The following is an 11,049-nucleotide window of genomic DNA, read 5'->3' as shown; positions in this document are numbered from 1 at the left end:
AGTGGGCCCCAGAAGTGGATTTCTGCACTATCCATCTTAGTTTACTCATTTTCTATAATCCTAGGTTACTAGTTTAGTATTTAAACAACTTTTAGAGACTTATTTTGTATCTCATGACATTTTTAGATCTGAATTTTGTACTCTTTGACGGCATGAGTCTCTAAACTCCATTGTTGGGGGTGAGGAACTCTGCAGCATCTCGATGAATTAATGCAATTATTTTTGTTTTCTATTCAAACACGCTTGTTCCTATCTAAGATGTTCATTCGCACTTCACTATGAAGAAGGTGATGATCCGTGACACTCATCACCTTCCTTAATCCACGAACGTGTGCCTAACAACTACCTTCGTTCTACATTAGATTGAATGAGTATGTCTTAGATTCCTTAATCAGAATCTTCGTGGTATAAGCTAGAATTCATTGGCAGCATCCTTGAGAATCTAGAAGGTCTAAACCTTGTCTGTGGTATTCTGAGTAGGATTCAAGGATTGGATGACTGTGACAAGCTTCAAACTCGCGATTGTTGGGCGTGGTGACAAAAGCAAAAGAATCGATGGATTCTATTCCGACATGATCGAGAATCGACAGATGATTAGCCGTGCTGTGACAGAGTATTTGGACCATTTTCACTGAGAGGATGGGAAGTAGCCATTGACAACGTTGATGCCCTACATACAGCTTGCCATGGAAGGAGGCTTGCATTTATGAAAGTGAGAAAGCGTTATGTTGCAAGAATTCAGAGGACAAAGCATCTCCAAAACTCCAACATATTCTCCATTAATGCATAATAAGTATTTATTTCATGCTCTTTTACTTTTTACAATTGAAACTAAAAATTATTATTGATATTATATCCTGACTAAGAATAATAAGATAACCATAGCTTGCTTCAAGCCAACAATCTCCGTGGGATTCGACCCTTACTCACGTAAGGTATTACTTGGACGACCCAGTGCACTTGCTGGTTAGTTGTGTGAAATTGTGAGAAATAGTCCATTAATATTGGCATACACAATTTCGTGCACCAGACATGCATATTATTGTTTTCTATATGGTTATTCAGGATATAACCAAATAGTGGTTGATCTAAGAGACCAAGAGAAAACATCATTCACCTGCCCATACGGAGTGTTTGCCTACAGGCGCATGCCATTTAGGCTATGTAATGCACCTGCAACTTTTCAACGCTGCATGCTTTCCATCTTCTCAGATATGATAGAGAAGTTCATTGAAGTTTTCATGGATGACGTCTCAATATTCGGAGATTCCTTTCCTAATTGCCTAAACCATCTTGCCTTGGTATTAAAAAGATGTCAAGAGACTAACTTGGTCTTGAATTGGGAAAAATGTCACTTCATGGTGACAGATGGAATAGTCCTTGGCCATAAAGTTTCTAACCAAGGCATTGAGGTAGACAGAGCTAAGGTGGAGCTAATTGAAAAATTACCTCCACCAAGTGATGTCAAGGCAATTCGGAGCTTTTTGGGACATGCTGGCTTCAATAGAAGGTTTATTAAAGATTTTTCAATGATAGCCAAGCCCTTAAACAATCTCCTAATGTTTGATACACCATTTATCTTTGATGAGAAGTGCATGCTAGCATTTGAAAACGTGAAAAAGAGGTTATCCTCAGCTCCTATCATCACCCCACCTGATTGGAATTTACCATTCGAAATGATGTGTGATGCATCTGATTTCGCAGTTAGGGCAATGTTAGGACAGAGAAAAGAAAATTTGGTGCATGTCATATACTATGCCAGCAAGGTCCTTAATGATACTCAACGAAATTATACCACCACCAAAAAGGAGTTGCTGGCAATAGTTTTTGCATTTGACAAATTTAGATCCTACCTCACTGGCTCCAAAGTTATTGTTTTCACTGATCACACAGCACTCAAATATCTATTTGCCAAATAGGAATCAAAACCAAGACTAATCAGATGGATCTTATTATTGCAGGAATTCAACATCGAGATTAGAGATAAAAATGGTGTAGAGAACAAAGTAGCAGATCATCTATCCAGAATCTCTTGTGAGAAGGATGATACACATGATACAAGTGTAAATGAGTTTTTCCCAGATGAACAGTTAATGTTGGTTCACAAAGCACCCTAGTTTGCAGATATTGCCAATTTTAAAGCAGCCGGTGACCTACCCCTTGGGATCAACAAACATCAAAAAGGAAAACTCAGCAATGATGCTAAGTATTTCATCTGGGATGAACCCTATCTTTTCAAGAAATGCTCAGATGGAATCCTTAAGAGGTGTATTTCAGAAGAAGAAGGACGAGAAGTCCTATGGAGTTGTCATAGTGCTAGCTATGGAGGTCATTTTGGGGGAGAAAGAACTGCTGTAAAAGTACTGCAATGTGGGTTCTTCTGGCCCACTATCTTCAAGGATGCTAAGGAATTGGTGAGAAGTTGCAATGAATGCCAAAGGGATGGTAACCTGCCTAAGAGAAATAAGATGCCACAGCAATACATTCTAGAGCTTGAACTATTCGATGTATGGGGGATAGACTTCATGGGACCATTCCCATCCTCATATTCGAACAAGTATATCTTGGTGGGAGTGGACTAGGTATCTAAGTGGGTGGAGGCCGTGGCAACCCTAACCAATGACAACAAGGTAGTCCTAAACTTTCTTCGAAAGAATATCTTCACCAGATTTGGAGTCCCACGAGCCCTCATCAGTGATGGAGGGAGCCATTTCTGCCATAGACCATTGGAGACCCTACTCCTAAGATATGGGGTGAAGCATAAGGTTGCCACACCTTATCATCCCCAAACAAGTGGGCAAACAGAGATATCTAACCGAGAGTTAAAAAGGATCTTGAAAAAGACTGTGGGGATATCAAGAAAGGATTGGGCGAAGAAGTTAGATGATGCTCTTTGGGTATACAGGACAGCCTTCAAAACACCAATTGGGATGTCCCCATATCAACTGGTGTACGAAAAGGCCTGTCACTTGCCATTAAAGCTGGAGCATAAAGCCTCTTGGGCTCTTAAGATACTGAATCTGGACAGCACCGCTGCTGGTGAAAAGAGGGTGTTACAGCTTCAAAAATTGGAAGAGTTTAGGTCTCAAGCCTATGAAAATACCAATATTTATAAGGAAAAAGTAAAAAGGAGACATGATCTCAACCTGGCACCAAGAAGTTTCGAAGAAGGACAATATGTGCTTCTCTACAACTCCAGACAGAAATTTATTCCTGGGAAACTCAAATCAAGATGGTCGGGGCCCTTTCTAGTCACAAAAGTCTCACCTTATGGACACATAGAAATAATGGAAGAAAGCTCAAAGAGGAAATTCACTGTGAATGGACAAAGACTCAAACACTACTTGGGCAGCGTGGGGGAAATCCCCAAACAAAAGTATAACCTCAACTAAGGAAGGAATCGTCGAGCTAGCGACTGATAAACGAGATTTTGCATGTCGATATAGGATTCAATAGGGAATACAATCGTAAGTATAGTCTTATCGACACTTAAACCTCGCATCAAACAATTCTACAATCTACAATCGAGAGTATTAATCTCCCGAGTCGTCCTCCCTTGGAATTGCTAGAGAATGCATGTTATTGATTAGGAAGCTTTTAGTTATGAATTGATGTATTGATAGCAAAAGTAGATGACAAACAATCAATATTAAAGGACTTGGCCTGGTGTTGGTATAAGAAATGCTATCACTATAGTTTCCTTCAATGATGATAACAATTAAGTCTTGCTCCACTTAGTTGACCTCTAAGTATAGAGGAGAGTCAAATGAAAGTAATTAGTTTGAATCACAAGTCTTAGCTTCACCCTAAGGGAATCTAATTTTAGTGCATCCCAAACCAATTAGCAAACCTTAATTCTCAATCAATAATTGATATTCACTATTCAACTTTCCTAATGATCCAAACCCTAAGCCAAGTGAGAAACTGTTACTCCATAACTAGTATTGGCATTTTATCAAACAATTGATGAGCACTCATAAGAGCCATTAAGGAATTAGAATGAATAATGGAAATGAAGAAATCTAAATCACACAATTATCTACAATTAAACAATTACAAGTAATGGATATGAAAGTACCTCATTTCACTAGTTCCAATATCCAAGTAATAAAAGCAAAGCTAGATCCCAAGTGAAAGGATCAAAGAACACTAATTGAGAATATGAGAAGAGTAGATCTACTAATTGCATCAAAGTAAAAGTGTATTGCAATGGATCTCACTAAGGAAAATCAAAGTACTTGCTTTCGGCGCAGAAAAACTGATGTGAGAAGGGGTGAGTGGTAGTTGGAGTAGAACTCTACCACCCATGATAAGTTGACCTCCATTGGTCGCCTAATGAGGAACCTCCATTGCCTCCGCTCAATGTGGGGCATCACCGTTGGAGCGATGTGATCTGGTAGGACTAGAAGGGGCTCCGGGTGATAATTTCGCTCAGTCATTCCAGGGTAAACAAGTTCACAATAGCGGTTAGGGAATTTGTTTGAATCCTTTGGAGGGTTGTCCTTCTCTAAAACATCAATGTTGGAGGGGCCCTTAGCCTTCTTTAAGAGGGGCTTGGCCGTTGGCTCTTGGCGCGCTCTATTGACGGTTGGTTTCTTCGGAGGGGCCTTCCCTTTGTCCTTCTTGATCACCATCCTACGAGAGTGAAAAGGAAGGGAGTATCAAACCCAAATAAACACAACTATACGGGAAGCATGCAAGTGAGAGATTATGCCATACGGGATGAAGTGTCCTCATGGTGCGCGAAATTGTGATCACTACAACTTCGCACAACTAACCAGCAAGTGCACTGGGTCGTCCAAGTAATACCTTACGCGAGTAAGGGTCGATCCCACGGAGATTGGTGGTATGAAGCAAGCTATGGTCATCTTGTAAATCTCAGTCAGGCAGACTCAAATGGGTAGAGTGATAAACGAATAAAGCATAAAGATAAAGATAGAGATACTTATGTATATCATTGGTGTAAGAGCTTCAGACAAGCGTATGAAGATGCCTTCCCTTCCGTCTCTCTGCTTTCCTACTGTCTTCATCCAATCCTTCTTACTCCTTTCCATGGCAAGCTCGTGTAGGGTTTCACTGTTGTCAGCAGCTACCTCCCATCCGCGCAGTGAAAGCTAATGCACACACTCTGTCACAGTGCTGCCAGTCACCGGTTTGGTTCCCTCCCCTACCGGAATAGAATCACTCTTTTGCGTCTGTCACTAACGCCCAGTAGGTTACAGGTTTGAAGCACGTCACAGTCATTCAGTCATTGAATCCTACTCAGAATACCACAGACAAGGTTTAGACCTTCCGGATTCTCTTGAATGCCGCCATCAGGTCCTGCTTATACCACGAAGACTCCGAAGAATCCAAGAGATATTCACTAAGCCTCAGATGCTTGTAGAACAAGAATGGTTGTCAGTCACCTTGTTCATGGGTGAGAATGGTGATGGGCGTCAATCATCACCTTCCTCAGGTTGAAGAACAAGTGATATCTTGGATAAAGAACAAGTGGAATTGAATGGAAGAACAATAGTAATTGCATTAATACTCGAGGTACAGCAGAGCTCCACACCTTAATCTATGGTGTGTAGAAACTCCACCGTTGAAAATACATAAGAACAAAGTGATCATTGGTCTCGGCCCCAGAGAGGGAACCAGAAGAACCAAGATCTGATCTAAGAACTAGATGTCCGAAGATGATAAATACAATAGTAAAAGGTCCTATATATAGAGAACTAGTAGCCTAGGGTGTACAGAGATGAGTAAATGACATAAAAATCCACTTCCGGGCCCACTTGGTGTGTGCTTGGGCTGAGCAATGAAGCATTTTCGTGTAGAGACTCTTCTTGGAGTTAAACGCCAGCTTTTATGCCAGTTTGGGCGTTTAACTCCCAATTAGGTGCCAGTTCCGGCGTTTAACGCTGGAATTTCTGTAGGTGACTTTGAACGCCGGTTTGGGCCATCAAATCTTGGGCAAAGTATGGACTATTATATATTGCTGGAAAGCCCAGGATGTCTACTTTCCAACGCCGTTGAGAGCGCGCCAATTGGGCTTCTGTAGCTCCAGAAAATCCACTTCGAGTGCAGGGAGGTCAGAATCCAACAGCATCTGCAGTCCTTTTGAGTCTCTAGATCAGATTTTTGCTCAGATCCCTCAATTTCAGCCAGAAAATACCTGAAATCACAGAAAAACACACAAACTCATAGTAAAGTCCAGAAAAGTAAATTTTAACTAAAAACTAATAAAAATATACTAAGAACTCAACTAAAACTACCAAAATCATACTAAAAACAATGCCAAAAAGCGTACAAATTATCCGCTCATCACAACACCAAACTTAAATTGTTGCTTGTCCCCAAGCAACTGAAAATCAAATAAGATAAAAGAAGAGAATATACTATAGACTCCAAATTATCAATGAAACTTAGCTCCAAATTAGATGAGCAGGACTAGTAGCTTTTTGTCTCCAAACAGTTTTGGCATCTCACTTTATCCTCTGAGGTTCAGAATGATTGGCTTCTTTAGGAACTCAGAATCCAGATAGTGTTATTGATTCTCCTAGTTAAGTATGATGATTCTTGAACACAGCTACTTATTGAGTCTTGGCTGTGGCCCAAAGCACTCTGTCTTCCAGTATTACCACCGGATACATACATGCCACAGACACATAATTGGGTGAACCTTTTCAGATTGTGACTCAGCTTTGCTAAAGTCCCCAATTAGAGGTGTCCAGGGTTCTTAAGCACACTCTTTTTGCCTTGGATCACAACTTTATTTCTTTCTTTTCTTTTTCTTTCTCCCCTTTTTTTTTCGTTTTTCTCCTTCTTTTTCTCTCTCTTTTTTTTTTTTTTGTATTCACTGCTTTTTCTTGCTTCAAGAATCATTTTTATGATTTTTCAGATCCTCAGTAACATGTCTCCTTTTTCATCATTCTTTCAAGAGCCAACAATTTTAACATTCATGAACCACAAATTCAAAAGACATATGCACTGTTTAAGCATACATTCAGAAAACAACAAGTATTGCCACCACATCAAACTAAATAAGCTAGTTTTAAAGATGAATTTGAAATCCTGTACTTCTTGTTCTTTTGTGATAAAAACAGTTTTCATTTAAGAAAGGTGATGGATTCATATTTATAGCTTTAAGGCATAGACACTAATGATCATAAGACACAATCATGGATAAGCATAAAGCATAATTTTCGAAAAACAGAAGAATAAAGAACAAGGAGATTAAAGAACGGGTCCACCTTAGTTATGGCGGCTCTTTCTTTCTCTTGAAGATCCTATGGAGTGCTTGAGCTCCTCAATGTCTCTTCCTTGTCTTTGTTGCTCCTCTCTCATGATCCTTTGATCTTCTCTAATTTCATGGAGGAGGATGGCATGTTCTTGGTGCTCCACCCTTAGTTGTCCCATGTTGGAACTTAATTCTCCTAGGGAGGTGTTCAGTTGCTCCCAATAGTCTTGTGGAGGAAAGTGCATCCCTTGAGGTATCTCAGGGATTTCTTGATGAGAGGGGTCTCTTGTTTGCTCCATCTTCTTCCTAGTGATGGGCTTGAGGTCATGCCTTCTCAGTTGAACCGGCTTTGGATGCCATAAATGGTTATGGAAAAACAAAAAGCAATGCTTTTACCACACCAAACTTAAAAGGTTTGCTCGTCCTCGAGCAAAAGAAGAAAGAAGGGAGTAGAAGAAGAAGAAATGGAGGAGAGGGAGATGGCTTTGTGGTTAGGCCAAAAGGGGAAGAAGTAGTGGTTTGAATTTGGATGGTGAGATAAGTGGGGTTTTATGGAGGTGAGTGGTGAAGAGAGAGATGGGATTTGATAGGTGAGGGGGTTGTGGGGATCCTGTGGGGTCCACAGATCCTTAGGTGTCAAGGAAAAGTCATCCCTGCACCATATGTTGCTCAAAATCACGTTTTGAGCCATTTTTGGCGTTAAACGCCGGGCTGGTGCCCATTCCTGGCATTTAACGCCAGGTTCTTGCCCTTTTCTGGCGTTTAACGCCAGTCTGGTGCCCCTTTCTGGCGTTAAACGCCCAACTGCTAGCCTCACTGGCGTTTAAACGCCAGTGAGTTCTTCCTCCAGGGTGTGCTGTTTTTCTTCCTATTTTTCATTCTGTTTTTGCTTTTTTCATTGATTTTGTGACTTCTTATGATCATCAACCTACAAAAAAGATAAAATAACAAAAGGAAATAGTTAATTATAAAACATTGGGTTGCCTCCCAACAAGCGCTTCTTTAATGTCAGTAGCTTGACAGATGGCTCTCATGGAGCCTCACAAATGATCAGAGCAATATTAGAACCTCCCAACACCAAACTTAGAGTTTGAATGTGGGGGTTCAACACCAAACTTAGAGTTTGGTTGTGGCCTCCCAACACCAAACTTAGAGTTTGACTGTGGGGGCTCTGTTTGTCTCTGATTTGAGAGAAGCTCTTCATGCTTCCTCTCCATGATGACAGAGGGATATCCTTGAGCCTTAAACACCAAGGATTCTTCATTCACTTGAATGATCAACTCTCCTCTATCAACATCAATCACAGCCTTTGCTGTGGCTAGGAAGGGTCTGCCAAGGATGATAGATTCATCCATGCACTTCCCAGGATCTTGTCTCTTTTGAGGTAATTTCTGCCTAGACAAGTCATCCAGTTCTTTGGTGAGCAAGGGAGGTTCATCTTCCCAAGTCTCATTTCCAAATAACTTGTCATTTAGCTTCATGATTGCTCCAAGGTATTTAGCAACTTGCTCTTCAGTGACATACTCATCCTCTTCAGAGGAGGAATACTCATCAGAGCTCATGAAAGGCAGAAGTAAGTCCAATGGAATCTCTATGGTCTCATTTTGAGCCTCAGATTCCCATGGTTCCTCATTGGGGAACTCATAGGAGATTGGTGCACGCCCATTGAGGTCTTCCTCAGTGGCGTCCACCTCCTCTCTTTCCTCTCCATATTCGGCCATGGTTATGGCTTTGCACTCTCCTTTTGGATTTTCTTCTGTATTACTTGGGAGAGTACTAGGAGGGAGTTCAGTAACTTTCTTGCTCAGCTGACCCACTTGTCCTTCCAAATTTTTGATGGAGGACCTTGTTTCATTCATGAAACTTTGAGTGGTTTTTATTAGATCAGAGACCATTGTTGCTAAGTCAGAGGTATTCTGCTTAGAACTCTCTGTCTGTTGCTGAGAAGATGATGGAAAAGGCTTGCCATTGCTAAACCTGTTTCTTCCACCATTATTGTTAAAACCTTGTTGAGGTCTCTCTTGATTCTTCCATGAGAAATTTGGGTGATTTCTCCATGAAGAATTATAGGTGTTTCCATAGGGTTCTCCTAGGTAATTCACCTCTTCCATTGAAGGGTTCTCAGGATCATAAGCTTCTTCCTCAGATGAAGCATCCTTAGTACTGTTTGGTGCTTTTTGCATTCCAGACAGACTTTGAGAAATCAAATTGACTTGTTGAGTCAATATTTTATTCTGAGCCAAAATGGCATTCAGAGTATCAATCTCAAGAACTCCTTTCTTCTGATTAGCCCCATTGTTCACAGGATTCCTTTCAGAAGTGTACATGAATTGGTTATTTGCAACCATTTCAATTAGCTCTTGAGCCTCTGTAGGCGTCTTCTTCAGATGAAGAGATCCTCCAGCAGAGCTATCCAAAGACATCTTGGATAGTTCAGAGAGACCATCATAGAAGATACCTATGATGCTCCATTCAGAAAGCATGTCTGAGGGACATTTTCTGATTAATTGTTTGTATCTTTCCCAAGCTTCATAGAGGGATTCTCCATCCTTCTGTCTGAAGGTTTGGACTTCCACTCTAAGCTTACTCAATTTTTGAGGTGGAAAGAACTTTGCCAAGAAGGCATTGACTAGCTTTTCCCATGAGTCCAGGCTTTCCTTAGGTTGAGATTCCAACCATGTCCTAGCTCTGTCTCTTACAGCAAAAGGGAATAGCATAAGTCTGTAGACCTCAGGGTCAACCCCATTAGTCTTGACAGTGTCACAGATTTGCAAGAATTCAGCTAAAAACTGATGAGGATCTTCCATTGGAAGTCCATGGAACTTGCAATTCTGTTGCATTAGAGAAACTAACTGAGGCTTAAGCTCAAAGTTGTTTGCTCCAATGGCAGGGATAGAGATGCTTCTCCCATAGAAATTGGGAGTAGGTGCAGTAAAGTCACCCAGCACCTTCCTTGCATTGTTGGCATTGTTGTTGTTTTCAGCTGCCATGGGTTCTTCTTCCTTGAAGAATTCGGTCAGGTCCTCAACAGAGAGTTGAGTCTTAGCTTCTCTTAGCTTTCGCTTCAAGGTCCTTTCAGATTCAGGGTCAGCTTCAACAAGAATGCCTTTGTCTTTGTTCCTGCTCATATGAAAGAGAAGTGAACAAGAAAATATGGAATCCTCTATGTCACAGTATAGAGATTCCTTGAAGTGTCAGAGGAAGAAAAATGGAAGACAGAGGTAGAAAATTCGAACTTATCAAAGAAGATGGAGTTCGAATTTTGCATTAAGGGATAGTGTTAGTCCAAAAGTAGAAGGATGTGAGAAGAAGGGAAGTAATTTTCGAAAATTAAGTAAAAGATTTTGAAAACATTTTGAAAAACACTTAATTGATTTTCGAAAATAAGAGTGAAAAAGAAATCAAGTGATTTTTGAAAAAGATTTTGAAATTAGAAATCAAAAAGATTTGATTGAAAACTATTTTGGAAAAGATGTGGTTAAGAAGATATGATTGATTTAAAAAATGTGATTGAGAAAATATGATTTGAAAACAATTTTAAAAGATATGATTTGAAAACAATTTTAAAAAGATTTGATTTTAAAAATTAATGACTTGCCTAACAAGAAAAGATATGATTCAAACATAAAACCTTCCTTAACAGAAAAGGCAAAAAATGTTCAATCAAATCATTAATTGTTAGTAAGTATCTTTGAAAAAGGAAAGAAATTGATTTTGAAAAAGATTTCATTGAAAAGATTTGATTTGAAAAAGATTTGATTTTGAAAAACTTTGAAAACTTGAAAAAAATTGATTTTGAGAACAAAATCTTCCCCCTTGTGCCA

The 11,049-nt window shown here is 40.0% G+C and overlaps 1 non-coding gene across 1 annotated transcript; it reads left to right on the top strand.

The window, feature by feature from the left end:
- The first annotated feature begins 9,702 nt into the window (after positions 1-9,702).
- Positions 9,703-9,810, top strand: LOC130937786 (small nucleolar RNA R71). Its single transcript, XR_009068986.1, has one exon. It is a non-coding gene; the product is annotated as a small nucleolar RNA R71 (small nucleolar RNA).
- Positions 9,811-11,049: the final 1,239 nt, after the last annotated feature.

This window comes from Arachis stenosperma, chromosome 6 (assembly GCF_014773155.1).
Source record: "Arachis stenosperma cultivar V10309 chromosome 6, arast.V10309.gnm1.PFL2, whole genome shotgun sequence".
NCBI classification, from domain to species: Eukaryota; Viridiplantae; Streptophyta; class Magnoliopsida; order Fabales; family Fabaceae; genus Arachis; species Arachis stenosperma.
The sequence above is the reverse complement of the archived record's forward strand: the minus strand, read 5'-3'. Positions and strand labels throughout refer to the sequence as shown.